This window comes from Theropithecus gelada, chromosome 20, assembly GCF_003255815.1.
Source record: "Theropithecus gelada isolate Dixy chromosome 20, Tgel_1.0, whole genome shotgun sequence".
In the NCBI taxonomy this organism is placed as follows: domain Eukaryota; kingdom Metazoa; phylum Chordata; class Mammalia; order Primates; family Cercopithecidae; genus Theropithecus; species Theropithecus gelada.
Genome location: NC_037688.1, coordinates 29,077,722 through 29,090,281, shown reverse-complemented (window position 1 = coordinate 29,090,281; position 12,560 = coordinate 29,077,722). Strand labels below are relative to the sequence as shown.

At 49.6% G+C, this 12,560-nt stretch overlaps 1 protein-coding gene across 2 annotated transcripts in view; it reads right to left on the bottom strand.

Moving 5' to 3' along the window:
• Positions 1 to 12,560, bottom strand: part of ZFHX3 (zinc finger homeobox 3) — a 277,781-nt gene that overhangs the window by 263,419 nt on the left and 1,802 nt on the right. Inside the window, exon 1 of one of the 2 annotated variants that reach the window (XM_025370485.1) lies at positions 1,782 to 2,409. The exons of the other annotated variant lie outside the window; for it this stretch is intronic. The gene's annotated coding sequence lies outside the window, so the exon portion shown is untranslated. Of the gene's footprint in view, positions 1 to 1,781; positions 2,410 to 12,560 lie in introns of those variants that run through there. 2 annotated transcript variants of the gene reach the window in all.

Genomic DNA, 12,560 nt, shown 5'->3' with positions numbered 1-12,560 from the left:
GTAATTAAATAAAAGAGCCAAGTGTGACCCCAGCCCACTCTGAGAGGCACTTTACATGCTTTCTGAAAACTATGCTGGAAACGCCATGCAGACAACTCCTCAGTCCTGTAATTTAGGAAAGGGAGACAGAAAAAGTTTCTTTGGGCCATCATAGCTACACACTCTCTGAAAGGGTGCCTGCAATGAACGCAAATACAGGTGTGCAAACATCCAGGTATGTACCTCTCTCCAAAGACCCCATTCTTGAAACCCTTCAATTATTTGGAACCGTGGTCTCCTGACTTCCCTCACACCTCACTTTTGCCTTAATTGTTTTTAATGTTTGAGTAGCAAGAGGGATTCCAAATCTCAGGGTGCCAGTGGCTGTTCTGATAACAAGGAGCAGACTCAGGTTCCTTGCTATGGCCTGTCTCGATCAGGTTACCTTGAAAGGTGTATGTTTTCCTACCCAAGGCAGTCCTCACCACAGCACTCACACGTTCTCCTCCAACCCAGCCTCCTGGAACTCGTGATTTTCAGGGTTTCCCTTGAAACCTATCCAGAAACCACAGCCGTTAACTGAACATGAAGATTTGACACCTCCTGAATTTAGGAATGAGGGGACTCAAGGGGCCAACTCTGCAAACTCGCACCTGCTGCTTGATGGCAATGAAACAGAGTTTCCCCAACTAGGGTGAGCTTTAAATTATACTCTATTTATTTAGTGACTTGTCTCCAAGGATCTCAAAGCATAGAGAGAAATAAGATGACGTGTAACTTTCTCACAATATACCTTCAAGGCTTTGCCCTGGTACATTCCGACAAGAAGGCCCCAGTCTGAAGGAGAGGCCTTCCCTTTGTGCTCAGGGAGGGCCATCTGTCCTCTCTGGGGTTATCTGTCAGTGGCTTTTTGGGAGTCTTCAAGGCCTGTTAAATGATACAAATAGAGGGCGGGGGGAGGGACGACCCTCCTGGATTCACCTGCTCACGGCTTTCACTTAAGCCAGTTGAACACATGAGGTGCCACTGTGGCACACAATTCCCTCTTAGCACACACCATGCATTGAGCTGCAGGCTTTGCCCTCCAGGCCTTTTCCTATCATAACACAGGTGTGTCCAAGGCAGAAAAGACTATTTTCCAGAAGGTTCGCTTCCCTCCAAGCCTACAATGCTTCTTTTTGTTGATACTGTTTTTCTGCTACTGACCTAAACATAGGCATTCCTCCTCCTTTAACAGGATAAAAATCTTGACTCTCTCCTTTGCATCAGCTCCCCATCCCGCCCTGGCCCAAGGAAATAAATGCTCTGACTTTTCCAAGAGTGCAAAAAAACTAAAATTAGAGGGTGGACAAGATGCTCTCCAAAGGTGCCCTCCAGCTCCAAAACTCTGATTCTCCCTTTAATTACTCCACAAGTGCATTCTTCACATTGTTTCGAACTGACCAGTGACTTCTCCAGGGCTGAAAAGGGTGCATTTTTAGGCGGAGGCACCCAAACTTCTAAATGACACCAGTACCACAAGCATTCAGAAGGCAGGAACTAATCCAAAAGCAGACTCAGGAAAGGAGAAGGGAGGGGAGGACAGAGGGAAGGGAAGGAAGGAGGAAGAGCTTTACTGTGTGCCCAGTGGAATTTAGGCGCTCTCACCCTAGGTAGGTGGCAACTGGAGTCTGGGAGTTCAAGTGCATCCAGCCTTCCCTTCCCCCACACGCCCCAAGAGAATGGGAAGTTCAGCCAAGACTCGCAGCACCTGCCCGCGGCTCCAGGCCGGCTGCGCGGACCCGGAGGGAGGCTGCACTCACCTGGCACACCAAGCCTCCACGCACCTCCGGAGGGAGGCGGCACTTGCAGGTCCGGGGGCCGCGCCGCCATGCGCAACAACGGGAAATTCCAGTGGCACCCGAGCCCCGAGCTCACCCACCCCAGGAGGCATGCTCCCCACCTCCCGCTGGCCCCGGGACTCGGAGGTGGCTCTGGTTAGGAGCAGGGGGCCCGGAGACAGGGGAGGGGAGCTCATGTTGGCGGTGGGGCTGGCGGTCGGCCCGTCCCCGGAGGGAGGTCCCCGGGGCGCGGCGGGGATTCACCCACGGGGCGCGGCGCTCGCGTCCCGGTCCCCGGCCTGCCCGCCGCCGCCGCCGCCTCCTCTGCCGCCGCCCGCCCGGAATCGCTTTATGTAAATGAAGCCCAACTCGCAGTTTGCAGCACGCACCGCCCGGGGAAGGGGGGCGGGCGGGGCGGGGGGCCTTCGGGGATCCACATTACACAGCAACAAAGCGGAAGGTTAATTTGAAACTCACAGCCCCGCTGCCGCTCGGCTCCCCGGGCAAAGCCTGACATCTACAGTCGTGCCGGGCGCAGGCCGGGTTGCTCGGCGGCGACCGCGCCCGCCCGCCCGCCCGCAGGGACCTGGGGACGCACAGGGACGCGCGGGGCCCGGGCGCTCGGCTGCGCTCGCTCCGCTCCGGGCGCGGGCCTTGGGGCAGGCCGGGGGACCCGCACACCCGCCTGGGGCCAGGAACCCTCGCTGCTCGGCCTGCGCCGCCCCGGGAACCGGCCCCGGCGGGAACAAAGCCCGGGCCCTCCCGGAGGCGCTGACCCCTCGCTCATCAAAGGTCAGGGGCCGGCCTAGAATCGGGCAAGAAGAAAGGGACGCGCCCTCGGCCACTAAAAGGAGCCTGGGGCCTCCGAACCGGAGCCATCGCTCCCTGGGCCCCGTCCACGTCACGGCCAGGCCACTCTAGTATGGGGACAGGAGCCAATGTGGACAGGAATTTATTGGAAACACACACCCATCCTATTAACTGCTTTACAGAGCACTTCTGTTTTTCAGTTGCAGAAACTTATAAAAACATCCCCCTGTTCTCCGTTGAGAGTTAAGGATAGTTTTTGAGGCCAGAGAAAGAGAAAAGAAGGAGAGATCACCAGAAAGAGAGGAAGAGAAGAAGTGGGAAGAAAAGGAGCTGCAGTCTACAATGGAAGCCTCCAGGCTCCTTAGCCTCACCTTATAAAGCCACATCACCGCAGAGATAGCAAAGATCGTGCCCTTTCCCAGGGAGTTTCTACCGCCAGGGTAAGATTTAAACCGGCCACCCCAGTTGGTCAAAGCGATTGCTGGGCGCCTTTCTATCTCCCTAAGTTCACCTTTTCCAGTTGGTCAATGCGATTGCTGGGTACTTTTCTATCTCCCCAAGTTCACCTTTTTCCATTCTGATCTGCAAGCTAGTCCCAAAGAAATCTCACCGGAAGTTCTCTGTCCTCCCTGTCACAATCCCACCCTCAGTCTGAATTTACTCCCGATTCTCACAGCACAGAAAGGCACCTGCTTTTACCCTTTCTGAAACCCACCCACCCAGGCTGGCCTTACAGCCTGGAGAGTCTTTTCCTCGGGCACAATAATGAACCATGCAAGTGTCAGAAATATAATCAGCTCAAGAGGAGAAGAGCAGTATGTATGGAATTGTATTAGCATGAGGCACACACTGACTCGGGAGAAAGAGGGATGCTTAGCTGGTGAAAACCATCCATCCCCGTATAGAAGGCTTTCTGCACAATGTAATTTGGGTTCCGATTAATGTAAGTATCTAACCTGGTGGGTACAGAGAGCCCTTCTCTACATTTTAGTCCAGAATAGATTCTGAGAAAATTTCTTTTTTTCTTTTTTTCAGCTAAGACCCTGGGAGAAAAGACTGCCTCCAGGGAATCATGTCCGATTAGGGACAAAGGAGGGCACAAGCCCAATTCAGTCACACGTGAGAGCGCGGGGCAGGGGTGGGGGGGTGGGGGGGTGGTGGTGAAGAGCCAGCAGGGAAGGTGGAGGATGAGTTTGCATACCAGACTATGGTCACTGCAGAGCTGCTTCCAGACCACCTGACTTCAGGCCCAAGAACAGGTGGTGTTTTTAAAACACACTGTTATTTATTTTGGCCGTATAAGTTGAGAACACCTTAAAGAAAACAATTAATAATTTAATTGAAAAAGTGACTATGAATAAGACATGAAGATGATGTATGCTAGCAGGACCGCAAGCAACGTGGCCCACAACGCAGAGATGCCTCTGGCAATCTCTTCAGGAAAACGAAGATTCCTTACCTAGGCTAGGTAAGGCCCTGCTGGATAAATTAAAGACAACAAGAAAATGTTGATACTCTCAGAAAATCTAATTTTGCTGCTTTGTCTTCACTTTTATTAACAGGGGACAACCTCGTAATCTGATGACATCATGATCCTGGTAGGCCCACAGACAAATACCTCCAATAAAATAAAAGCGAGAAAGCCCAAAGAACAAGCTATTAAAGTAACCTGGGAGGATGCAGCAGTGCCTGGGCAGAAGGCCCGGAGGGGATTTGCCCTAATACTGCCACTGTCCCAAGAAGCAGACCCTGAGACCTGCCTCCTGCACTTCAGAGGCCTGACAAGTAGAACTGAGAGTGACCCTGAGTTCCTTTTCTTTATCTGGCACCAGCTACACACAAGATGAGGCCTAGTCAAGCCTGCCTTTGTTCTAGGCAAAAATTTAACAGGTAATCCACAGGCCAGTGATCTATGGCCTCTGTACATTATGGAAATGAGGGACTACACACAAGCTGGGTGTCACCTCTACTAAAACTCATTTTCCTTATTCATAAAAACAATACCTCTTCAGAGGGAACTGGCAACTTCTGCACTTACATACGAAATCGGGAGTTTCTCTGAAATACTCCTTGCAAATTCTATCCTCCAGCTCTGGAAGCCCCGGCTCTTCGAAGGGCAGCTGCCTGATGTTAAACCCACGGCCTACCCAGCAGTGACAGCCTGACATTCTCATCGCTCCATCCTGAACACTGCTGACAAATAAACCCACTCTCAGAAAAGGCAATTCTTCCCTCGCAGTTCTCCATACCCAGTCTCGTCTCATCTGGAAAGCGTAATTGGCAACAGCCGAAAGGATAAATATTTAAAAATAAATCAGGGAGCGCTAACCCCTTCCCTACTCCTCCCCTTACTCACTCTCCAAGCCAGAGGCCTGCCCCCTAACACTGAGCTGGCTGGTAAATTACAATGATTCTACCGAGCCAAACCTGCTTGTCTCTCTCTCTCTCTCTACACATACACACTTACTAATGCTGTATCCTTCCACTTTTGCAAAGGTAAATATGATTTCTAAGATACAGTGGATATCAGCATTCTGACTTCCAGCTTAACCTGGGCTCTCTTTTCACAGTACAGCTGGGTTTAAACAGATTTGTGCACCCTTCCGGGTTCTTCTATTTTTATTAAATTATATGTAGACATTGATTTTTAAAACAAGTGCTTAAATAACCTGGAGGCTTTAACAAAGAAAAATCCAGAAGAGGGCAAGAAACAAAAACAAACGTTCCTGAAATAAACAAGGAACCATTTGGAGCTGAATTTCGCTCCATGGCCTGAGTTCACCCCATGATTTTGAGGCAGTTATATTTAGGGGCCTGGTACCCGCTGGGTGGCCGGGCCTTCCTGGGTATGGAACAGAATGCAGACCTTCCTCAAAACAGCTCACATTTGCCTTCATAACCATTGGAAGCTGGTGTGCCAAGGCCTGCACACAGATGTTTTGATTCACATTTTTCTGCTGAAGCCTCAAGGCCTCCATCCATCCCTACAGTGCTAATTCCATAGATTAATTTTTACCCCCAAATCATAGGTGGAACATTATCTAATTTCCTTACCCACCCTCCCCAGCTCAGGTGCTAAATCTGTCAATGATATCCCACAAGAAAGACACAAATGAGTAACTATTTTTTAAAAGCTGTGATTCGGGAGAGTTTTTCTAAATTAATTTTAAGTTACAAAGCCCCAAGTTTTAAGGAAGCCAAAATAAAGAAGTTGCCTTAAAACAGCTTTACATGTTGCGTAAAGCACTCTCTCTTTCTCGCTCCTTCTTTTTTAAACAAAAATATTATTTCTGAAAGGGCAAAGGGAATGTGCCATGCAAGACTTTTATACCCAGGGGGATTCTTACATTTGTGTTTCTAAACCTTGAAATTGAGAATTTTAATGAAAAGGCGGACAGATGCTTAAGGACAGCATCGCAATCTGGGTCCATACATTACAAGAGAGAGAGGCGCTTTGTTTGGGGCCAAGGAAAAAGAGGTGGGACTCCTATTTTGTTCATAGGCCATCCCCACCGTCTGACACATCCCTTTACAGTCAGTCTGATGCTAACCACTGAATTCTTGGAGGGGAAGCAGGTTGGAAGGAGAAGAAAGGAAAAGGGAAACAGAAGAGGAAAAGAAATGGGTGAGGGGATACTGCCTGTTTATATAAATTGTAGATTTAAAAAAAAAAATTCTCAACACAGTATCCATTGCATAGTATGCACCAAGAGCACTTTCACACGTGAGTTAAAACGATCCATTAAATGCTAGATCGAAAGTACAACAACCAGGGTTGGAGTTTTTTGTTTTTTTTAATGAAGAATTCATTGAGGTTTGCAGTTCTCCCCTATTAAGTTTCTAAGGATGGGGCACAAGACACGAAGATAGACAAAAGATGACCTTTTTCATGCTTTCCCCCAAATAATTCTAGAATCCTATTTTCTTATCTTTTCATTTTAGGGCATTTGGGTTCAAAAATCTGTGCTAATCTGACTTCAGAGCCCCCGAGCTGAAAAATTCACATATCCTCCAAGTCAGCCAGTGTTTTAGAATTTGGATTTCTATTGAGGCTGTTCCAATCGCCAGTGAGGCCTACGGTAAAAACGTGCTTCATGCTGTTTCGTTTGTCTCTCTGCAGACAAATAGAAACTGTGAAATTTAAAGAATGGATGAAAAAAAGAAGTCTAAAACAAAGAGGTTAAAAAAATAGGACAAATGTTTTTGCTTTTCTGTCTCCCCGGAGCAATTGTTTGGGGAAGTCTGCATTGACAATAACCATGAGAAGGCCATCTAAAGGCGATGCGCACACAAGGGGACTCCTTGCCTGCTGCCTTTGGTCTGGGAGAAAAAGTACCTTAGCTCCGTTCTCCAGAAACAAAAGGCCAGGGCCACGGAAAGGGGGAGAGGTGACAGGGGCTTTCACATGGAGCCAAGTGTCAATGCTGGTTCATTTTTCACCCGTCTTAGTTGGAAAGCAGCTCAGGGAACTTCCTAATGACTGCTTTTCCCTCTCTCCCTATTATTTCTAAACCTAAAAGAACAAAACAATAATATTTTTTTTAACCTAAAACCCATCATTCTATTAGAGGAAAGACTTTGGGGCCTATGCAGTCAGATTTTCCTCTTTCCTTTCCTCATCCTACTTTTTTTTTTCCTTTTTGGAGGGGTTTCCAACTGTAGATCACATGGAAATAAGAGACACTAGACATTATAGTCATTTTTAGTAACACCAGAACGGCCTTTATATCTACGAAAAGGCAGGAAACGGGGAGAAAACACACATGTACAAAAAACCCAACAGGGATAGAAGGCAGTGGTGGGGAGGCTGCGGGGGCAAGGCCTTGAAACACTTTCTTTTTTTCACAGCATGAAGTCCACTAATGCCAGCCTCAGATTTGCAACTGAATCAAAGTCTCTGAGTCGTCATTACAAGGTTTTTCGGTGGGTGGGGGCATGGAGAAGTGGACAATAAGGATGTATTAAAGACACAGACAAGGTGTGGCAGGGGCAAAGTGGGGGGAGGTGTTACAAAGAAAGGAAGCTGAGATGAATCACCGCGTGCCATGAAAATACCAGGGCGAGTGGATGTCGGAGTGTTTAACCAGATTTGAAGCTGGAAGCATCTTCCCCAGCGGGCAAACCCTAGGACGAGGCACAGCCACGCGACCCTCAGCCTTTGAACCCAGACCTGGCAGCTTAGGAGCACACTCCCTCTTCCCCAGGCAGCCACAGGCTCTGAGCTGAAAGGCAAGGTGGGGGTAGGGATGAGAGGGCCCTGCAAAGAAGAAGCACAATCAACAACTCAAATATGAACGGAAATGACGTCAGCAAAGTGAAGGACCTGTTTACTGCAGATCAAAACAAAACAAACTTCCAAACCTTTTGTGTACACAAGAGAACTCTATAAAAAGCCTTCCTAAAATGTCACCAGGGTCGACACATCGGCATCCTCACAAGAAAACGCATGACAGTTACCATGGGGGGAGGGGGGAGGAAAGGGACTGAAGGGAAGATGATCTGGGGGGCTGGGGAGAGGAGGGATAAAGCCAGAAGGAGCCAAAAACCCAGTTGCTACTGCCCCCTCTGCTGATCCTTAATATTTATTGGTGTTTATAATCTAAAAGCCATGCTCCACGTTTCACTTAATACAAGGCCAGACAGTGTTGTCTAATGAGGCAGCATTACAATCAGCTTGTAATACTGAATTTTTAATGCTGCCAAGGATTCTGTTACATAATAATATGAAAAACAGAAGCTGAAAGTGGGCTCGCAGGGGACGGGACATTCGAGGTTCCAGGCAGGCGAGCGCCACCAGCCCGGCTCCCCTCCCCCACACCCGCCCCCCTACTTTCTGACGTGCAATCAACCCTCCATCCCGATACAGGAGGTCGGTGTGGAGACGAGGAGGATTTTTCTTAGGAAATCCACACTTTTCATTATTATTGTTATTATACTCTCATCCGAAGTTATAGCTCAAGAGTTTGAATTCTAGCTTCTCTGGGGTTAGAGGTCTAAAATGAAAATTAATTTTTTTGGAAGAGGGGGCAAAGAGACAATACAGGGGAGCAGAGGGGTAGCTTATTTTAAGCAAACCAAGAAATTTGAGAGAAAAATCACAGAGAGAGAAAGATCTTGGGGGGGGGTGGGGAGGGGATAGACGTCTGCCGACCATATTCACAGCTGCCGCACTCAGTTTACATTGGTGTAATTTAAAAGCATATATATAGCCGCCGTTGCTCCTCTCTGTAATACCCCAACACTGTAAATCTATAACCACTGCAATGATTTAGTGATTAAAAACATGATAACATATTGTGTAACTGCAAACCACAGAAACCCTGCCAACTCTCTCTCTAAGATAAAGGGGAAAAAAATACAGAAAATGTGTTGCTTGCAGCCATCTTCCTAAACCCCAAAAGATTTTAATAAAAGAACCTATACAGCAGATGAATTGGAAAGGGGTGAGTGAATTCTGTGTGAAGCCAGCAAAGGGAGAAAAAAAAAAAAAGGCAGCTTCATGTGGGATTCTTTTCCTTGTACTAACAAATTACGACCTAAACATGCCTTTTCTTTTCTCTCTCTCTCTCTTTTTTTTAATAGTTTGTTGTAACTGGAATAACTGGTCTTGTGCACTGTCTTGCATATTCAAAGCTGCTTTGTAACCGGATCTAGAGACCCAACCTTATTTGCCTGAACTCAATAGGGGTTTTTTCTCCCCCTCCTCCCAAGTTTTGTTTTGGATTCGGTATTGTGGGTTTTCTGTTGTTGCTGGGAGCCTATGTCTATGCAGGCAGAGGCTCTGCTGCCTTTAAGCCACAGACCAAACACCTGAAAGGGGAGGCACAATTTGTAGAATGGCAGGAGGAGCCTAAAATATACACCAAAAAATAAAATCAAAGCAGCTGTAGGGGTTTTGGCCTCTGAGCAGCTGACCTGACCCCGTTCTGTATATTCTTTTATTTCCCCATTGCAGGATTCCTGCACCTTGGGTCAGATTCAAACTCAATGTGACCCTGAGGAGAAGGCAGTCACAGAGCCCTGGAAAGCTGCTCCATATTTAACAGGGGTGGGGGAAGTACGTGCATATGCATCCAGACTCCCCCAGTGAAGGCACACGGTGCAGGCGTACACACGCACGCACACGCACAAACACACACACACACACACACACACACACACATCAGGACTGCCAGGCCAAGGGGCCAGCTCCACCCCAGTTCCTTGGGTCACACCACTGGAGAGCCTGAACTCTCCTTGCGGGCCCCCAAAATCCTCATACCTACAACTCTACACACACACACACACACACACACACACACACACACACACACGCAGAGAACACCACTCCTCCAGAGGCTTTATATGTTTAAAAAGTCCACAGATCTGAATCGCCTCCTCTCTGGACCGGAGCAGGGCAGTTTATTCAGAGAAATCAATAGGAAAGAGCATTTGCAAATATTTATATAAGCCCTGTGCGTTTCAGCATTAAGTAATTAAAAACTAAAATCCAAGGAGGGGGAAGGGAGACACACAGACAGAGGAAGGCTGCTGGCCTAGAGTGGGTTTTCCTGCCCACACCTCATCTTCCCAAACCACAATCCTTTCAAAACTGACTCCGTGTACACTTTTTACGAAATCCTCTTCGTGCACCATTTGCTAGACTATTTCAAAATCATCTCCAAATATGGATTCACCTACCACCAAGCTTTCAAGACTGTGTCTGTATTCTTTCTCTTCTCATATACACACAGCAACTCATATTTTGACACTGCTTCAATCTCTAGTATATTCTTTTATTTTCCTATCTCTAATTTACCTGCTCCAATTAAAAAAAAAACAAAAAACAAAAACCTAACATTGTAAGATGAGAAGAGGGCCCCCAAAGTGCTCATTCAATAAGCAAACTCCCACCCCCTAGGTCTCCTGAATACCCCCCACTTCCCTGAACCCACAGGATGTCTACCCTTTGGGGGTTCAGTTCCTGAAACCCCCACAAGTAAACAGATTTAAAAAAAAAAAAACTTCAGCAAAATGGGAGTTTTAGAATGAGCCACTGTGGAGTGGACTTCCCTATACTGTTCCGGAGGGCCGGGCAGTAAATTCTGGTTGTTCTGCCTCTAAATCCTCCCTAAGAAACCACGCAAGACGCTGGAGCACCCACGCTGCAGATAGGGTAGAAATTTACAGTAAATGTAGGTACACGATTGCAGCACGCTGCCCTATTGATTATGCAGATTGTGATCAATCTTCTCCCCTCGCCCATTGCCCAAGCCTCTTTCGGAGGACCTCCAAATAAGTTGGTCTGCAACTAGCTATTCTCCCAAAGTAGGGAGAAAAAAAGTAATTTTTTAAAAAACATAATAAATCCTCAATTGTCCCCACTGAAAGAGCTCGAGTCTTTTTTAAATTCAAAAGTGAATTTATGTTCTGTAATTTGCATTACAGCCAAGCGATCACCGTCTGTCATATTCTTCAAAGGTACTTAACAAACTGCCTTTTAAAAGTCACTAGAACTGGAGGCCAGAAAAAGGTAATCAGCATGCTCCGTCCATACAGTGCTTAGATCAAGTTTCAATAATTGAGACCAATAAAAATTGTCATATTTACCCTACTTGAAAGCAACAAGGGGGAAAAGTTAAGACTGGGTGCCTCTTGAAAGCGCTTGTAATCAAAGAATTTGCCACAGTCGAAAGAATAGCACAACATTGGACAAAAGTCAGATTCTAAGCAACAGCTTCATTCGTAAAGTGATATATATACATATTTTAATTCAAGTTATACAAGAACCCTCCGAGTACTGAGTCCATACACAATTATATACACTGCATGAAATACACTTAGATCTACTCTCCAATAGATATGCAAAAATGTGTACATTAAAATGCATAATGTAAAATTCAGGAACACGGTTTTTGCATCGAGTGGAGCCGGGCGAGGGGTGAGAGTGGGGAACCGAACGTAAACAATCCCAGATTCGCGAGAGCAAAAAAAAAGAAGAAAGAAAAGAAAAAGAAAAAAGGCATCCTCGGATGTCTCCGAGCTCAGCTGGCGGAGGAAGGCCGGCCAGGCGAGGTCTGGCCCTGGCCAGCGGCGCAGCCCGGAGCCCCCGGGAGCCCCTAGTGTCCAGGGCAGAGTCCCCTCTGGGCGCTCGCGGCGCTGCCAGTGGGGCAGGGCGGAGAGCGCGCAGGTAGAGGATCGCGCGGCCGCCTCGCCCCCTCCAGGACCCCGGGGCTCCGAACGGGCTCCCGCGTCCCCGGCAAGTCGAGCCCCGGCGAGGAAGGCGCTCGCCCGGCCGCCCGGCCAGCGGTGGCGGCCGCGGCAGCAGCAGCGGCTGCGACCGCGGCGACTGCTCCGGTCCGGGTGCGCGCCCCGCGCGGCGGCTCAGCCCGGGGCCACGGCGCCTCTCGGGGTGGGGCAAAGTTGGGGGCCGGGAGCGGCGGGGGCGGGGGCGCTCGGCACCGCGGACCCCCCCACACTCCCCCCACCGCCGGCCGCCGCCTTTGTCTCTGAGCTGGGACCCCGGCCGCCCTCCCGCCCTCGGCCCGCGCCCCGGCCGGCCCTGCCTGGCGGCGCCGCCAAACTCGCCGCGCGGGCCTCGCCCCGGGCGCCTCCACCCTCCCGGGGGTCGCCGGCGGCCGGCGGCGGCGGCGGCGCGGGGGCCGGGGAGGAGGGGGCGGCCCGGGCTCGGCGGCGGCGGCGGCGGCAGCGGCGGGAGGAGGAGGAAGAAGAAGAGAAAGAGAAAGTTTGGCGCAGGGGGAAGGCGAGCGGGACGCAGCGAGCGAGCAGGGCGCGGGCGCGGGGAGCGCGGGCGGCGGCGGCCGGGCGCGGGAGCCGGGAGGGGGCAGGACGAGCCCCATGCAAAGCAGCCCGGGCGCCCCGAGGAGCCCCGCGTCCGGGCGGTGGCGGCGGGAGGAGGAGGAGGAGCAGGCGACGGCGGCGGCGGCGGCGGCGGGAAAAAAAAAAAAAAAA